The sequence below is a fragment of the Narcine bancroftii genome, chromosome 2, assembly GCF_036971445.1.
Source record: "Narcine bancroftii isolate sNarBan1 chromosome 2, sNarBan1.hap1, whole genome shotgun sequence".
Lineage (NCBI taxonomy): Eukaryota > Metazoa > Chordata > Chondrichthyes > Torpediniformes > Narcinidae > Narcine > Narcine bancroftii.
Genome location: NC_091470.1, coordinates 90,766,950 through 90,785,947, shown reverse-complemented (window position 1 = coordinate 90,785,947; position 18,998 = coordinate 90,766,950). Strand labels below are relative to the sequence as shown.

Here is an 18,998-nt window from a genome sequence, read left to right as displayed (position 1 = left end):
GGATGTCAGGAAAATGCAGAGGGACTTGGACAGGTTGGGGGTGTGGGCTGCTGAATGGAAAATGATGTTCAATGTAAGAAAATGTGAGTTTATCCATTTTGGGGGCAATAATAGGAAAGCTGAGTATTATTTAAATGGAGACAAGCTAGGGAGTGGGGAGGAGCAAATGGATCTGGGAGTACTTGTTCACCGGTCACTGAAGACTAGCATGCAGGTTCAGAAAGCTGTGAAGAAGGCTAATGGCATGTTAGCTTTCATAAAGAGGGGATTGGAGTATAGGAAAAGAGACGCCCTTCTGCAGTTGTACAGGGACCTGGTGAGACCCCACCTGGAGTATTGCGTCCAGTTCTGGTCTCCAATTTTGAGGAAGGACATACTAGCTATAGAGGGTGTGCAGCGCAGATTTACAAGGTTAGTTCCAGGGATGGCGGGGTTGTCATATGCTGAAAGGCTAGAAAAACTGGACTGGTATCCGATGGAGTTTAGAAGGATGAGGGGGGACATGATTGAGCTATACAAAATTATCAGGGGGATAGACAGGGTGAAGTCGGATTACTTGTTCCCAATGATGGGGGAGACGAGGACTAGAGGGCATAGTTTAAGAATACAGGGTAGGCCCTTTAGGACAGAGATGAGAAAACATTTTTTTACCCAGAGAAGTGTGAATCTGTGGAATGCTCTGCCACAGAGGGTGATAGAGGCAGATTCGCTGATTATGTTCAAAAGAGAATTAGATAAGACTCTAGTGGGCAAAGGAGTTAAGGGTTATGGGGATAAGGCTGGAAAGGGGTACTGATGGAAGTGATCAGCCATGATCTGTAAAATGGCGGTGCTGGCTCGACGGGCCAAAGGGCCTACTCCAGCTCCTATTGTCTATTGTCTATTGTCTATTGCCCTTTTTGGAACATCAGGAAAAAGATCTGTGTTCTTTAAAATTAAATACCTCAACTGTATCTGTTCTTGTGAATTAAGATGAATTAACATTTTCTATAAATTTTTCAAACTTTCTGAGTTAAAAAAGTGCACAGGAACCATGGTTTCTTTAAGGTTACCCTCACAAGATTTTATTTCCATAATCTCATGATCCACCACTACCTCCACTCTGTCAAAAGCCAACACCCCTGACACAAATTGGTCTCCAACACCATAATTCTCATAATAAGGTTTCAACATATTTATGTGACAAACCTGAGTTTAATTACTTCTATCTGGAGTGTTAACAACAGAGATAATAACATTCAATTTTGATTTAACTGTGTGTGGACCAGAAAATCTAGCTGTCAAAGGATTGTCATGTGTTGGATTAAAAATCAAAACTTTACTTCCTACCTTAAATTTCCTCACTTGAGCTTTCATTTAATAAACACTTCATTTTACCCTGAGCCATTTCTAAATTCTCGAGCTGAAGTCCACACTTTTTGTAGACTTACTTTAGACTTACTTTAAATTTAGCAACATAATCCAGAAAGTCCAACTGCTCATCCTCATTAACCCATTGTTCTTTTAATAACATCCAATGACCTCATACCTGATGTACAAACACAATTTCAAAAGCTAAAACCTAATGACCCCTTCACACCTCTCTCGCTGCAAACAACAATAAATGAAAACCTTCATCCCAATCTTTCCCATTCTCAAAACAATAAATCCTCATCATGTTTTTAAGAGTAGAATGAAATCTTTCCAAAGCTCCGCGAGTTTCAGGATGATATGGAGATGCAGTGATCTGTTTTATTTCCAACTCATCAATTAATTGTTGAAACAATCCAGACATAAAATTAGATCCCTGATCACACTGAATTTCTTTTGGTAATCCAAACACTGTGAAAAATCTTTCCAGAGCCTTCATCACCATTTTAGCTTTCATATTTCTTATTGGTATAGGTTCTGGAAATCTTGATGCTGCACACATAATTGTTAACAAGTATTGATTTCCAGACTTAGTTTTCATCAAGGGACCTACATAATCCACAATATCTCTAATGAAAGATTCCCTAACAAGAGGAATAGTTTGTAATGTAGCCACTGCAGGACCCTGGTTAGGTTTCCCCACTACCTTACAAATGCCCAAGTGCCGGGGCTGGACACCAAAGCGAAAGGACACATAGCCAGTTATGCGGGGTGCTTGTGTGGCGGTGCACATCCTCATGGTGAACCGGGCCCACTTGTATCGCCACATGGCAGGGTAGCCATGGGGAAATGGCACCATCAGAGGTTTCTCTCTGACTCCAGCATCCCTTCCAGCGTGCACCCTGGGCAGTGATTATGATATCACAATGCACAGGGTGAACGAGCTCATGCTGCACTTAAAGGAGCGTGCTGAATTTGAATAAAAACAAATTGACCAGGGCCAGTCAACTTGATGTTTCTACCACCAGTGCTGGGGACTGCCATCTCGGGCCTCAAACTCAAGGATGTCTGGGTGCCCAGCAGCCCGGACACATTGCTCTGTGACATCTCAACAGGAATGCCGCACCCGCTGGTCCTGCCACACTGGGTGGTGAAGGGATTCAGTGTGATGCACAATCTCGCTCACCCAGCAGTAAAGACAACTGTGCAGATGGTCATGGAGTAGTGGCTGTGTTTCTTCCACTGCTTACACCACCATAGTCTCTCTATGAAGGCTAGCAGAGACTGACCTTGTGTTCACAGCTTGCCTTTGTTCAGTTTACACATGAGTCGGGTTATATTTGGCCCAATCAAAAGTTTATACTATACATTCTTACCCAATGCAATTGCTACAAAGCATAAATTCCATTGCTACATAAGACTGACAGCCTCTTATCAGACCTGCTCATTGATTGGTTCAGAAAAAATTCCTATAGTTAGTCATGGTGCGAATTGGACCTTTTGAATTGACTTCCCTGTTTTACTAGAATGCTACAAAATCTAGCTTTTACACTCACTGGCTTTTAACTCCTTCCTTCCTCAAGTGGATCTGTTGACATGGTGTGTTTGGACTTTCTAATTGTGTTTGTTGAAGTTCTGCACAAGAAATTGTTGTGTAAAATCAGAGAGAGCATTGCATGGAGAACTCATTGGCAGGGTGGAAGGAAACTTCAGAAATAAGTCAGTCCATTTATGAGCACCAGAAAATGGTTGAGCACTGGAACAATGGAGATTTACAATAAATATTTACGATCTATCAGTGGAAAGTGAATAGATTGTCAAATGAGTCTCGAGTGGCAGTTTGATCTGTGAGGTGGATTCCAGACCAGTGAAGGGTAACAGGAATAGATTAGGAAAGTACACAAATGCATTGCTGTTGCAGTGTAATGCAGGTACATGTGGGGATAGCCAATTCAGTAGCAATAATCTAAAGGTAGATTGTCACCTGAACATGTCAGGAAAGGGAATGATGGAAATAGACAGTCATTCACAGTTTAACGATTAACTTTACACAGGACAACGTCGAAGTTAGCTCTTTTAAGATTAATGACATTCTGTTCAATTGTTCTTGAGAACTATCATGGTTACATCCTCTCTCTCTGAAAACCAACAAGAACCTTCTGAGTGGTAACTATTTACCTGTTGAGCACCAAAGCCTGGTGACCTTTATTAATGTTAACTTCTGTGCACAGTACAAGTAGTGCCTGCAACCAGTGAGATTGGACTGTGAACCAAAGCACTTTACTGAACTTACACACACGGGCGTTTAGAATTATAAGGGGGTTAAGTAGGTTAAGTGAGTCAATAGAGATAAGTTAAAGTCTGATTGTATTTTCATATTCAAAGATAATTAAAAGCAACTTTTGCTTCAGTAACCCTTTGTCGTGGTGCACAGGTATTGCTGCTTGGATTTGGGGTCCTCTAGCCTCTTAACGATATCAATTATTTTATCAAGGTGCAGACCATCGCTGACTTTTCACCTGACCATCGCTTTCAGGTGGCCAATTGCCCCGCATATCAAGCCGCATGTTTAGGCATGCAGTGCGTAGAATGCACCTGAAAAAGCTTAAAGAGAATGCAAACCTGACTGAGTTGTGGACAATTTAGGTGATTGAAAGCGGATGCCTGTAACTCAGTGAAATGATGTGGCTGTTAACTAGGGATGGCTTATAATAAGGGGCTGGATGAGGAAGGAACTCTGAGCGACCAAGGCACAAAGGAAATATTGGTCCGATAACTGGCTAAATGTATAACATTTCCGAGTTTCAATGTGAATGGTCTGAATGGAAAGATGAAGAGAAAAAGAATACTGGCGTATATAAAGAAATTGGGAGTGGACTGGCCTTCCTCCAAGAAACTCATTTCACAGAACTCAAACACCAAAAATTAAAAAGACGATGGATGGGCCAGGTAATGGCTTTCTCGTTCGGTTTGAAAGCAAGGAGGTGGCAAGTTTGATCAGGAAGTGTTCTCATGAATGCATAAAAAATGGTAGATTTGTAATGATGCACTGTCAAATATATTCCAAGTTCTGGACCCTGGAGAATCTAAACGACCCCAATATAGATGACAAAAAATTAGGCAGGACATTATTCTGACTGGCGGAAGTAAAAGATAATATTCTAATTTGGGGAGATTTTTCTTTTGATTGGATCCTGTTTTGGACAAGTCAATGAAAATAATAGTGAAAACAAAGATGGCCACTGGCACTATTTGCAGTATGAACAAGTTGAACTAGATAGATGGGTGGAGACAAAAGCATCTGATTATTCCTTTTACACGAGTCAGCATGACTCCTACTCTAGAATAGATGTTTTCCTGGCTTCAGCACATATAGAGGTTACTGAGTGCATGGCGAGACTACTTTCAGATCATTCACCTTTAGTAGTTAGTATAGAGATGCTGGACAAACAGGAAACGGTATACAGATGGCATCTTAATTCATTGCTGTTAAAGAAACTGGAGATTTGTAAGAGCACAGATATATCTGTTTTGTGAATCTTGCTACACTTCCACTCAACATAAAGTTTATCTGGTGGATTGGCGAAGCATTTGCCAGAACTAATCAAGAAAGATCAAATGGGCTTTGTGCAAAAAAGCCGCTGACTTACAACTTGGGCAGACAGCTAAGTAGAATACATTTGGCGTAAGCCAGCCAGAAATTGGTCGGGTGTGGGGGGGTGGGGGTGGGGTGGGGGGGGGGCGCTCGCCATCCCTCTCGATGTAGGGAAGATATTTGACAGATTAAAGTGGAACTCTTTATTCATAGTCCTGGAGAAAATAGTGATAGGATTTGTTGGATAAGAGTGGACAAATTTCTTCAACCTTCCCACTCACAAGGTCAAGCAGACAGGAATGCTCGCTATTTCCAGCCTCTCTTAATACTGGCATGGAATCTTTGGCTGATGCCATTCATCAGGATCCACACATTAAGCAGTTCTAAGTGGCACATGAAGAACATAAAATCAGTTTATTTGCAAATGATGTACTGATATATTTGACAGACCCAATAAACCCATTGCCAAAGCTGCCCTCTACTCTGGAAGACCATGGGGAGATTCTCGGGTACAAGATAAATTGGGATAAGTGTGAGAACATGTCACTTATGGAGGGGATTACAGTCAATGCCAGAAAAATAGTTACGTAAAGTAGCCACAAAATGGGATCAAGTACCTGGGAATTAAAATAGATAATAATCTGAATAATTTGCATCAATAATTTCCCATTGATGGGAAAAATTCGAGGATGACCTAAACAGATGGGATGGGTCAATTGCATGAAAAAAGAATGTGTTGCCAAGACTCCTGTATCTCTTTCAGAACTTGCCTGTGACATTGCCCAAGGGCTTCTTTCAGATGGATAAGAACATACTTATGGAACAGGAAGGTAGACAGGATCTTTATAGAGAAATTAACCTGAGACTCTTGTGTGGGTGGATATGGATGGCGGTCTTTAAAAAATACTATTGGACAGCCCAATCAACGTTCATCTCCTCACTCTTTGCAGGTGGGGAAAAAGGTACAATCCTTGGTACAAATTGGTCTGTGCTTGGTAGGCTTGAGAGTAGCAGAGGACTTTATTTCCAAGTGGGATGCCGAATTGGTATCTTGGAATACACACAGTGTCATACTAAAGCAGATTAATCGCATTTTGGGTGACATACATCAGTATTTAGGAATAAACTAGGGCTTTCTCCAGGAACACCCCTTACTCCAAACCGGCTAATACCTTTGACAATGTATAACAGGTTCCTACACACCTGGTACTTGTATGGCATCAGGTACATGGATGATTGTTATTATCAAGGACAATTAATGTAATTTGAGCATCTTAGGTAGAATTACAATTTGTAAAATAAGATATTCCACTGCTATCTTCAGATAGTATCATTTTTTTGCAGATCAAATTGGGTCCAACTGTGCCCACAAAAGTGCAGTGACTTAGAGACCTTGATTCAAAAGGGGATCACCTGGAAAATCATTTTGTCAATGTATTTGCTGTTAGAAGCAGAAGGGACCAAACGGTCATCATAAATCCAGACAGATGTGGGAGTTGGACTTAGCAATAACAATTGATAAGCAGTGCTGGTCGGCCCAGCATGACAGCAGTGATCAATGCAAGATACAGGTACAGGCTAGTGCAATATATATATTTTTTGTATCAGCTGTACCTGACAAGCAAAAAATAGACAGGTCAATAACTGATCTGCTGGATCATTGTTTTAGATGCCGCATTAAGATAGGACCCTTTGTGCATTCGACGTGGATATTTACCATAGTGAGGTCCTTCTGGACAGAACTCCAGAACTCAGTGAATTCCGAGGGAAAACTATTGGTAAATAATTCCCACAGGACCCTGACCTTTTTCTGCTGGGTTATATAATGGACCTAAGACTTAAAACGATGCTTCCAAATTCAATTCCTAATAATCGCGTTGGCGGCGGCCAGGAAGTGCATAGCGGTTACATGGAAATCCGATATTTGCCTGAATATTGCGCAATGGAGCAGGAAGCTGCAAGCCAGAGTTCTCCTGGAAAAAGTTACCTATAACTTGAGGGGAAGGTATGGCAACTTCCATCAAAAATGGCAGCCGTATCTGAGACATATAGGAGGACGGCTGTGGAAAAAAAAAACATCTTTGCCTCGCGGACTGGCTCACTCCGATTCCTTCCCAATTGCTGGACAGGGGGGTGGGGGAACGGTGTCCGCCTCAGTCCAGCCAGGAAAAGTCAGGAAAACAAATAATATCGCCGCAATCTCTAGCCGCTGGGCCAGGCCAGACCCAAAAGTGCTGGTATTTCCAACATCCAGAGTGTGTTTGTATATTTCCATCTGTGGTTCCATTCAAGGATTGGTGCAGCTTTTCATTTTCTGAATGTCTGGGATCGGCTAATCCTCGTTTAACTAAATTCCTGTCCAGAGAATTTGTGTCCTGTTGTTGCATGGATTTCCATCCTGGGAATCCGGTGTCTGTGATCGAACATAATTGGAGAAAAGCGATACATTTTATGATTGGGAATATGTCCATGTGCTGCGGGACATCGATCCTTAAGGTGAATCTACTGTTGCAGGGAACTCATGGATAAGGTGGAGGAAAGGGACCTGCATGTGTTGTCCTGTAGATTGTGGATAACAGATAATTAAGTGGAATTAGAGTTCAGGTCCCAGCCCTCAATTATTTTCACTGAAAATCAACGTTGCCTCTCATTCACCCCACAGATCTTCCGATGCAGTTCACCGTGAACTTCGACGTTCATTAAATCGCATTCGTTTTTCTGCCATTGTTTATTGTTTCAGGTGGTCTTGTATCTGTTGGTCGTTGTGTACGGTCCTTGTATTGCCTGTTGTTCCTCATTGCTGATATCCCTGTCCAATTCTCAGCTTCCCCTCTCCCACAGGCTGCATAGTTGAGCAGCTGCAGCAAGAACGGCTGCCTCCAAGCACAGGAAATCAGTATTCGATCCTGACCTCCTGTGCTGTCTGGGTGAAGTTTGTGTGCGTGGGTATCCTTTGATTGCTTAAACATATCATGTTTCTGAATCGCAACGACCACAGACACAACTTTTCCCACGTCTCTTGCAAGAATTACTCTATCATATCACTACATTGTCTGCTGAACCTTATCTCGACAGCATCTGACCATACTACATTTGGGTTTTTCGGTGTCAATTGATTTGTGCACATTATTCCAGGCACGACTCCACCAATCCCCTGTATATTACAGTAAAGCCTCTCTTTTCTGGAAAAGAATGCTGTCCTTTTGGAATAAAGTTCCATGTGCTGTGATCATTCCTTACCACATTCTGGATATGTGGAAAGGACATTCTGGAGACCCACGATCCCTTCACCCTGTTATATCCAGACATGAAAAACAACCTGTGAGATCCCCTTCTCATATTTCCCCTATCTATTCAATCTCAACTAGACCAATCTTGCGTTTATCGCATGAGCCAAGCTACCCGCCTCACATCCTCATTGATAAATTACACCTCTTTCCAATGAAGTCTAAATCTATCCATTCAGTTTTAATTGGTGATATTTCAGTCATAGAACACATTACTTGATGTTATGCATATACATATACCAGCATAAAAAATACTTAATCCTGACTAGCTTGTAACCATTTACTTTTTTTCATCCTTGCTCCTAGGATCCCCTCAAATCCCCTCATTACACAGCACCAACCATAATCGTTGGCAAGGCGTTCCAAGATCCTACAACTCTCACTGTAAAAATTGAACCCATGGCGTCACCCCTAATTTTTCCCTCTTTTTAGAACATAGAACAATGCAGCACAGTGCACACCTTTCGGCCCTCGATGTTGTACCGACCACGTATTCCTTCGAAAAAGAAATGCTAAACCTTCCCAACCCATAATCCTTTATTTGCCTTTAATCCACATGTCTCTCTGAGTCTTTAAATGCCCCCAATGTTTCAGCCTCCAGTACCTTCCTCAGCAAGGTAATTCATGTATCCACAATTCTCTGTATAAATATAATATTACCCCTGATGTCTCCCGTAAACTTCCCCCCCCTTAACTTTGTACTTATGTCATCTTGTGTTTTTTGATCCTTCGAATCAAAACCGATGCTTGTTATCCACCTTATCTTGTAGATCTCTGTCAAGTCTCCTCTCATCCTTCTATGCTCCAAAGTGAAAAATACCAGCTCTGCTAACCTTGCCTCATAGGATATGTTTCCCAATCAAGGCAACATCCTGGAAAATCTCCTCTGCACCCACTCTATAGCTTCCAAGTCCTTCCTAGAATGAGGTGATCAGAATTCAACAAAATGCTCGAAGTGTGATCTCTGCTCTTGAATTCAATCCCCCTATTAGTAAATACCACCATCCCATAGGCCTTCTTAAATATCCTATCAACCTGTATGGTGACTTTGAGGTATGCAAGAATTTGGAACCCAAGATCTTCTTTTCATCCACACTAGTAAGCAACTGACCTTTAACTCTGTTCTTGGTATTCTGAATAGCCCTTCCAAAATGTAGCAAATCACAAATCTCCAGATTGAAACCCATTTTCAATTTTTTTGTCTATATCCTCAGCTTCATTCACAACTTCTCCAACATTCATATCAACTGCAAACCTACTGAACATCCTTCTGCCTCTCCATCCAAGTCATTTATAACAATCACAAGGGCCAGAGGCATCAGAACAGATTCATGCAGCACTCCACGAGTTACCATACTCCAAGCAGAATACTTTCCTTCCAGTATTATTCTCTGCTTTCTTCATACAAGTCAATTATTTGTTCACACAGCCATGGTTCCACTGATCCCATGCCTTGTGAATTTCTGGAAAAGTCTCTCATGGTGAATTTGCCAAATGCTTTGCTAAAGTCCATGTAAGCACATCTACCACACTACCCTCATCAATTTCTGAAGTTACCTCCTCAAATAGCTCAATTAGACCTGTGAGGCATGACCTTCCCTTTACAAAGCCATTCTGAATATCCCTGAGTAGACTCTAGTTCTCTAAATGATCAAAGATCCTATCCTTAAGAATCTTCTCCATTAGTTTGCTCATGATTGACGGAAGATTCACTGATCTATAATTCCCAGGATTCTCCCTATTACTTTATACAAGGGGACTACATTTGACATTCTCCAATCCTCTGGAACCTCTCCCATAGCCAAAGTGGATTAAAAGATCATTGGTATTGTCCCAGCTATCTCGACCCTGGGTGTATATCGGCCAGTCCTGGGGACTATCAATCTTGATGTTTTTAAGAAAATCCAGCACATCTGCTTCTTAACCTGTACATTCTCTAGTACGCAGGGCTGTTCAATTTCTACCTCACTGTGATCACTGTTCTTTTCTCTTGTGAAAACTGACACATAGTATTCGCTTCGGACTTCCCAACCTCCTCTGTCTCCAGGCACATCTTGCCTCCCTTATCTTTTATCAGCCTCACCTTCATTCTCATAATCCTTCTGTTCTTTATGCACACATAGACTGACTTGGGGTTCTCCTTAATTCCACATGCCAAGGCCTTCGTATGCCCCTTTCAAGTTCTCATGTCCTTTCTGAAGCTCCTTCCTGCCTACTATACACTTCTCATGAGCACCTTCTGTTTCCTATTTCCTATGTTTAAAGTATTCTTCCTTCTGCCTCTTGGCTTAACTGCCTCACCTGCTTCATCAGCAATGGTTCCCTTTTCCTATAATCTTTTCCTTATCCCAGTGTGACAAACCTATCTTGAACCCTGCACATGTGTCCCTCAAATTCCTTCACATGACCTCTTCGCTTTCGCCCTTGAACATCTGTTTCCAATTTACTGTCACTTGTTCATGGCTTATCCCTTCAAAATTTACTGTTCTCCTGTTAAGCACTTTCCCATTTTGACTGTTTATGTCCTTTTCTGTGGCTAAGTTGGAACTATAGAAATTGGGGTCACTTTTACCAGAATGCTCCTCCACCGAGAGGTCCACCATCTGACCAGGGTCATCTATAGAACCGGATCCAGTATGGCGTCTACGTTTGTCGGCCAGCCAACATACTCTGCCAATCATTATTAGAGATGTTGAATAACCCATAACGGTAACTCTGTATTTCGAACACCATTCCAAAATCTGCCTGCTTATCTGCTCCTTGGTGACCTGAGTGCTATGCAGGGGCCTATAGACTACATTCAGCCTAGTGGTACCTCTCTTCCTATTTCTGACTTCCATCGACACCGACTCAAAGGACACTCTCTCTGTAACATCCTTCATTTCTATAGCCGTTATTCTATCCCTGACCACTCCTCCATTTTCTAACTCCCATCCAATTATTTTTTTTTTTAAATATCTAAACCCAGGTACCTGTATCAGGCAATCATGCCTTCCTGCAGCTAAATTTCTGTAATGGCTGCAATATGATAGTTCCATGTCTTCTCTTGGTTCATCTCCTTCATTCCTAATATTCATAGTGTCGAAAAAGGCACATTGCAACACCTCTAAATTGACCCTCTCTATGTTTTGCCCACTGCCTGTACTTCCTTGCCAACTCAGAGCAGATAGTATCATGCTTTTGTCCTACCCTAACCATTTCTACCTTAATCTCTGCACTCACATTCTGCTTCCCATGGTCCAAGCCCCTGCCAAATTAGTTTTAACCCTGCCCGACTGATGTAGAATACCTTTCTACCACCCCCTCCCACCTCTGTCTTTTTGTACAGGTTATAACTTCACCAGAAGGGATCGCAATGATCCAGAAATATGAACCCTTGGCCTCTGCACCAATTTTATACATTGATTTCTTCACATTGAAATTAAATGTTGATGCACGTGCAAACAATCCAGTAGATGCTACTATCATACATCACATGAACTACTTAAATATATAATATTTTTACTTGCCCTCTTATCCTTTCTCGGCTGTTGACTGTGACACTAATGTATTTTAAATGCAATTTAGTATATCCATATACATCACTGGTATATTAGTGAATGTACAGGAAGAATTGTGAATTCGATGGAGGAACCATTGAAACGTGGAATGCTACATCACAGAAGATAGGTCATTAGTCCCTTTTAGACCCCACCAACCATGTTTCTCCTATCCCATTTACATTTTCCCATTTGATATCCCTCCAGGCCTCTCCCATCCATGTTTGTTTTCCAATTTCAAATATATTCTTAAAATTTATGATCGAGCCCACATTCACCAGATCAGTTGGCAGATCATAGCACACTCTGTATGAATAACTTTCCCCTCATGTTCCCCTAGCCTTTCTCTTCTCAGCCTAAAACAATGACATCTCATATATATCTCCCCCAATCTAAGTGGAAATAGTCTACTCACATCCAATATGTCTATATTTCCCATAGTTTTGTAAACCTCTATCAAATCTCCACTCATTCTTCATCGCTCCAAGGGATAAAGTCCTGACATCTTCAATCTTTTCCTGTAACTCAACTCCCTGAAGTCCCGCCAACATCCTAGTAAAGCTTCTCTGCACTATTGCAATCTTACTGATATTCTTCCTGTAGTTAGGCACCCAGAACTCCACACAATATTCCAAATTTGGTCTCACAGTTTTAACAAACGTCAATATAACATCCAAACTCCTATACTGAATATTTTGATTAATAAAGTCTAAGATACTAAAAGATTTCTTTGCAACACTGTCCACATGTGACGCCACCTTCAATTAAAAATGTATCTATGTTCCCATATCTCTTTGCTGCTCCATGATCCTCAGTGCCTTCCCCTTTACTGTGCATATCCTATCTTGGTTTGCCCTTCCATAATGTCTGCATTAAACTGCATCTGCCATTTTTTACTATTCTCCCAATTAGTCCAAATCCCTTTAAGAATCTTCATTAGTGTCCACCATGGCTCCAATTTTTCTGTAATCAGCAAAATTGCTAATCCAATTTATCAAAAAATAAGATCCAGATAATTGACATAGACAAAAAAATCAAGACATGTAATCTCACGGAGAACTCACACATTCCACATAGGTTGCACTGGATTTTGGCATCAGTCACTTGTTAAATGGAGCTGTGTTGAAAACATATTTTGATTTCTTCCATTCTTTCTATTAATTATTGTAAATTAGTTAATTTTCAAAAATCTGTTATTCCACGCCTTGAAAAATGTACGAGGATGGGAGTGTATTGTGATCCCATTATAATATACTTTTTCTCTTTCCTTCAAGTTAATTTGGTGGCGATTGTGACCTTGCAACGAAGAAAGTGCGGCCTCTCCAATTGTATCATTCGTTACCTTGTGGGGATTGCAGTGGCTGACCTCCTTGACGCCATATTAAGGAACATTGTTGAAATATATTTCCCATTTTCATTCCTGACCATCACCCCCATCTGTTCTCTTAACTGGGTCCTGATAGGGGCAACCACAATGATGTCGTTCTGGTTCACGCTGGGCTTTACATTTGATCGGTTTGTTGCCATTTGTTGTCAAAATTGGAAAATAAAAATTGCACCGAGAGAACGGCGACACTTTTTCTCGGCACGGTGACTGTGCTGAGCTGTGTTACAAACTGTCCCTGGTACTTTACAATGGACCCAGGTTTTATCACCAACGGTAAACCGCGAGGTTGTGTCTGGAAAAAGGCAGTATTAACTTCTCCCACGTGGGCTTCGTTTGAGTTGTTCATATTTTCTTTAACACTTTTCCTCCCGTTCGTATTGATTTTGTTCTTCAATGCACTGACCGGCAGATATATTTTCCTCTCTGGTCGGGCCCGCAAGAAGCTCAAGGGCAGCAGAAATGGAGACAATGACCAGGAGATCGGGAAACGGAGGAAATCCATTGTTTTACTTTTCAGCATATCTGGCAGTTTCATATTGTTGTGGAGTATTTTAGTTGTATACGTTGTGACTGCGCGTGCTTTAGGCGCTGAGAACTTTGTTGGCAGTGATTTTCAAGCAATCGCATTCATGGTCCCACTTCTAACGACCTGCACAAACATGGGGATTTATGTACTGACACTGAGAACATTTCGAAAGGAGCTGATGGAGGCAGTGAAATGCCCGGTGTCGCTCATCGCCAAATGTATGAAACCTTAGATCCGAGTGTACCAACAGGTACGTGAGGAAATGTTAACCATTAGCAGACAGATACCTAACAAGTGTTGGTTACATATCCAAACCGCAAAACCTATCCGCTCATTCAAACAGAATTAATTTAAAAGCCAACAGGTATTAAAGAAATGTTGCAAAATCTGATATTCAAATTTATTGTCAGAGTTCCATCACATGGAACCCTCAGATTCTTTTACCTGTGGGCGAGTCAGATTTACCACCTAATGTTAGTGCAAAAAACTGCACTCATCATGTGCAGGTAAAGAAATTTAAACAGATAACGAATGTAAACTATCTGTCCAATACAAAGAGAATAAAAAAATAAATAAATTGCACAATTAAGGGTCTTAAATGAGTCCCTGATTTGAGTTTGTTGTTGAAGCGTCTGATGGTGAAGTATCCTTTCCTGAACCTGGTAGGGCAAGTCTTGTGGCACATACACCTCATTCCTGAGGGCATCAGCAAAAACAGAGCATGTCCTGGGTTGGGTGGATCCTTGCCGGTGTCCAAGGAGGCTCGTTAATGCCTTATGGTGGAGGATTGGAACACCATCTTGATTAAGGAGCCCTCCGTGGAGACGTGCAACAGGACTCTGGTCAACCTATGGATCGCTCATTTATGAGTCCTGGCGCACATCACGAATGACAGAGGGGCGCAGTTCACGTCTACCCTGTGGACTCAGATGGTGAAGCTCTTGGGGATCAAGCTCCACCTCACCACAGCATACCACCCGCAGTTTAATGGGTTGGTGAAGAGGTTCCACAGGCATCTTATGGCCAGGTTTTCTGGACCAGACTGGGCGGATGAACTACCCTGGGTCTTCCTCGGGATTAGGGCGGCACCCAAAGTAGTCCTGCAGGCTTCAGCAACGGAGATGGTCTATGGCGCACTGCTTTTCCTGCTGGGTGAGTTTTCAGGCCAGACCCTGAAACCATGGCCACCGACAAAATCCTGCTGCCGGACCGACGCCACCGCTGAAACGCCAGGGCACCTGGCTATTTCATCTCCCCAAACAGCTTGATTAGGCCCAGTTCGTTTTCCTCTGGAGGAGACCACAACATGCATTGCTACAGTGACCATATGAGGGGCCATACAATGTTTTGCACCATTCTAGCAGAACCTTCACCCTGGACATTGTGGGGAGAGAGGAGCTTTTTTACAGTGGATTGCCTGAAGGTGGCCCACCAGGACTTATCAAAGCCGGTGCAGATGGCCAGGCCCAAGCCCCAGGGCTAGCCACCAAAGCGACAGGACACATAGCGGGTTTTGGGGGGTGGTTGTGTGGTAGTGCACATCCTCATGGTGAACCGGCCCCACTTGTATCGCCACATGGGAGAGTAACAATGGAGAAATAGCATCATCAGAAGTTTCTCTCTGACTCCAGCATCCCTTCCAGTGTGCAACCTGGGCAGCGATTATGTTGTCACAGTGCACAAGGTGACTGAGCTCATGCTGCCCTTAAAGGAGCGTGCTGAATTTGAATAAAAACAAATTGACCAGGGCCAGTCGACCTGGTGTTTCTACCACCAGTGGTGGGGACCACCATCTCTGGCCTCAAACTCAAGGATGTCCGGGTGCCCAGCAACCCGGACACATTGCTCTATGACATCTCAACAGGAACGATGCACCTGCTGGACCATCCACACTGGAGGGCGAAGGGCTTCAGTCTGATTCACAGCCTCACTCACCCAGCGGTAAAGACAACTGTGCAGATGGTCACAGAGTAGTGGCTGTGTTTCTTCCACTGTTTACACCACCACACTATCTCTATAAAAGCTGGCAGAGACTGACCTCATGTTCACAGCTTGCCTTTGTTCAGTTTACACATGAGTCGTGTTACATTTGGCACAATCAAAAGTTTATACTATACATGCTTACCCAATGCAATTGCAACTAAGTACATATTCCATTGCTATATAAGATTGACAGCCTCTTATCAAACCTGCTCATTGATTGGTTCATAAAAAATTCGTATAGTTAATCGTGGTGCTAATTGGACCTTTTGAATTGCCTTCCCTGCCTTACTAGAATGCAGCAAAATCTAGCTTTCACTCTCACTGGCTTTTAACTCCTTCCTTCATCAAGTGGACCTGTTGACATGGTGTGTATGGACTTTCTAATTGAATTTGTTGAAGTTCTGCACAAGAAATTGCTGTGTAAACTCAGAGAGAGCATGGCATGAAGAACTCATTGGCAAGGTGGAAGCAAAGCTCTGAAATAAGTGAATCCATGTATGATCACCAGAAAAATGTTGAGCACTGATACAATGGAGATTTACAATAAATGTTTACGATCTATCAGCGGAAAGTGAATAGATTATCAAATGAGCCTCGAGTGGCAGTTTGAACTGTGAGGTGGATTCCAGACCAGTGAAGGGTAACAGGAATAGATTAGGAAAGTACACAAATGCATTGCTGTTGCAGTGCAATGCAGATACAAGTGAGGATAGCCAATTCAGTGGCAATAATCTAAAGGGAGATTGTCAGCTGAACATGTCAGGAAAGGGAGTGATGTAAAGGGACAGTCATTCACAGTTTAACCATTAATTTTACACAGCACAACGTCGAAGATAGCCCTTTTGAGATTCCTGACATGCTGCTCAATTGTTCTTGAGAATTATCATGGTTACATTCTTCGACTTGTTTGATTTGAGTTTTCAATGTCTGTGTGGCTGCAATTTTCAACTGCGATTATGAAACTGCACCACTTTCCGATTTCTTCATTTGATGGAAGATACTGTAACAGAGTATATAGAGGTATTTGGGAAATAAATGGGGAAAGGTTTGTTAGAGCAGGTCACACACAATCACTTTAAAACACAGAGCTTTTGCACGTGCTTTTGCAAGATGCTTAGACTGATGATGGATGGTCATTTGCAAAAGACAACAGATGTTACAACAGGCAGTGGGAGCTTTGTCTGGAAAAGAGCATTTACTGTCTGGAAGGTCATGTGATCTTTGCAGCCAGAAAGCAGAAAAAAAACAGGCTTTGCTCTCAGAGTTGGAGGGAGTGAGAGCGGGAGAGAGAGAGGAAAGAGACACAGATATTAGTTCCAGAGGGACAAGCTGGTGAGCTTTGAAAGAAGGCCTGGTCAAAGGAGAGGACTGGCTGTCCGGTGTTTCTCTTGGATTAGAAGAAACAGAAAAGAACTCTGGTGACCTGAAAGAAAGAGGTTATCAACTGGAGAACCCTAGTAAGGGGGGCATGTTTCATCAGCAAGACACAGGAGTGGCTCATTATACAGGAATCTGTAGGAGATGTCCTGGAACAAGCAAAACACTCTCTCTCAAAACCAACAAGAGCCATCTGAGTGGTAACCATTTACCTGTTAAGCATCAAAGCCTGGTGAACTGTAGTAATGTTAACTTCTGTGCACAGTACAAGCATTGCTTGCAACCAGTGAGATTGGACTATGAACCAAAGCACTTTGCTGAACTAACACACACACTTCACACACGGGTGCTTAGAATTAGAAGGGGGTTAAGTGAGTCAATAAAGTTAAGTTAAAGTTTGATTGTATTTTCATATTCAAAGATAATTAAAGGCAACTTTTGTTTAAGTAACCGTTTGTCATGGTGCATAGGTATTGCTGCTTGGATTTGGCATCCACAAGCCTCTTAACAATAACAATTATTTTGTCAATGTCCAGACCATCTCTGTATTTGCCTCTTCCATTAATTTGAAATAAATGTTGTCAATGCTTAAGGTCTGCCACAACTTATGTCGGAAGTAGTTCCATCTTGTTCTTTTCTTTCAAACGTCGTGAACACAACATCCTTTTCCACACCATTCTCCTCATCTTGATTTTATATATAACTCTCCTGGGTAAATACTGATGCAGAATCTTCATTTATCACATTTCCTCTGACTCCAAGCATAAGATATCTTATTATTCCCACCAATAGTAGGAATTGAGTCTGGATAAAAGAAAATGTTGATAACTGCAGAGACACTGATGTCTCTTTATAGAGTCTTCCAATTGCCTTTCTCGACTGCGGTGCAGTTCTCGGTTGACCCTCAGTTATTATGGATACAAACATTCCTGCGACCAGAGCAGAGCACTTTCAGATGCAGAAACATGGGAAATACAGTAACCCAATGAGTGTACGTCAACTCTCTCACAATCATGATACATGTCATCATTGTTCACTGACATGACATCGAAACAATGCCTTTTGATGTGGATCTTCCAATTTAAGTCTGGAATCCCCACAGTGCTGTTATTCTGGGAGCAAGTGAAATAACTTGTTTGTTCAGTGAATGCAACTCACATCAATTACCAAGGGATCTATGCAGCTGGAGATTCATCTCTTCTATAATAAGAGATGCTGTTAAAAATGTGTTTAATTGATGCTGACTTGTCACTTCTCTGAGAACATGGGAGCCTGGTTACTAAGTCAAATAATTGCCATTTACTATCCTGTTGTGGCAGCTGTCAGTGTTCCAGGTGAGCAAATATACCCCGCGTGTTTTTCTCAGTAAGCGAGCCTGTTAATGGTGTTGGATGTGGACCGCATTCATGGGATGCGGTTTAATAGTTATAAAATCTATGAGCGACGTCTGCTAAATGATGGGGTTTCCTTTAAATTAACCCCGTGTCCCAGTCCAGGCGGTTCTCTCGGTATAGTTGCCATGCTTCCTTTTGACAGTCCAATGTGTGGACATCACCCAGGTGCTTCTTTCAGACGGATAAGAACATATTTCTGGAGCAGGAAGGTAGCTAAGATCACTATGAACCTGAGACTATAGTCTGGGTGGATTACAGATGCCGGTCTTTAAAAAATTCTATTAGTCAACCCAATCAACGTTCATCTCCTCACTCTTTGCAGGTGGGGAAAGAGGTCCAATCCTTGGGACAAATTGGTCTACGTTTGGTAGGCTTGATAATAGCAGAGGACTTTATTTCCAAGTGGGATGCCAAATTGCTATCTTGCAAAACAGACAGTGCCACACTAAATCAGATTATTAGCATTTTGGGTGACATAAATCAGTATTTAGGAATAAAACCAGGGCTGTCTCCAGAAACTTCCCTTTCTCCTAACCGGGTAATACCTTTGACAATGGGTA

The 18,998-nt window shown here is 42.1% G+C and overlaps 1 long non-coding RNA gene across 2 annotated transcripts in view; it reads left to right on the top strand.

The window, feature by feature from the left end:
- Positions 1-13,262, top strand: part of LOC138752407 (uncharacterized) — a 41,654-nt gene extending 28,392 nt beyond the window's left edge. For both annotated transcript variants that reach the window (XR_011350604.1, XR_011350603.1), the window contains one exon: positions 13,046-13,262. This is a non-coding gene — a long non-coding RNA (uncharacterized lncRNA). The remainder of the gene's footprint in view (positions 1-13,045) is intronic.
- Positions 13,263-18,998: the final 5,736 nt, after the last annotated feature.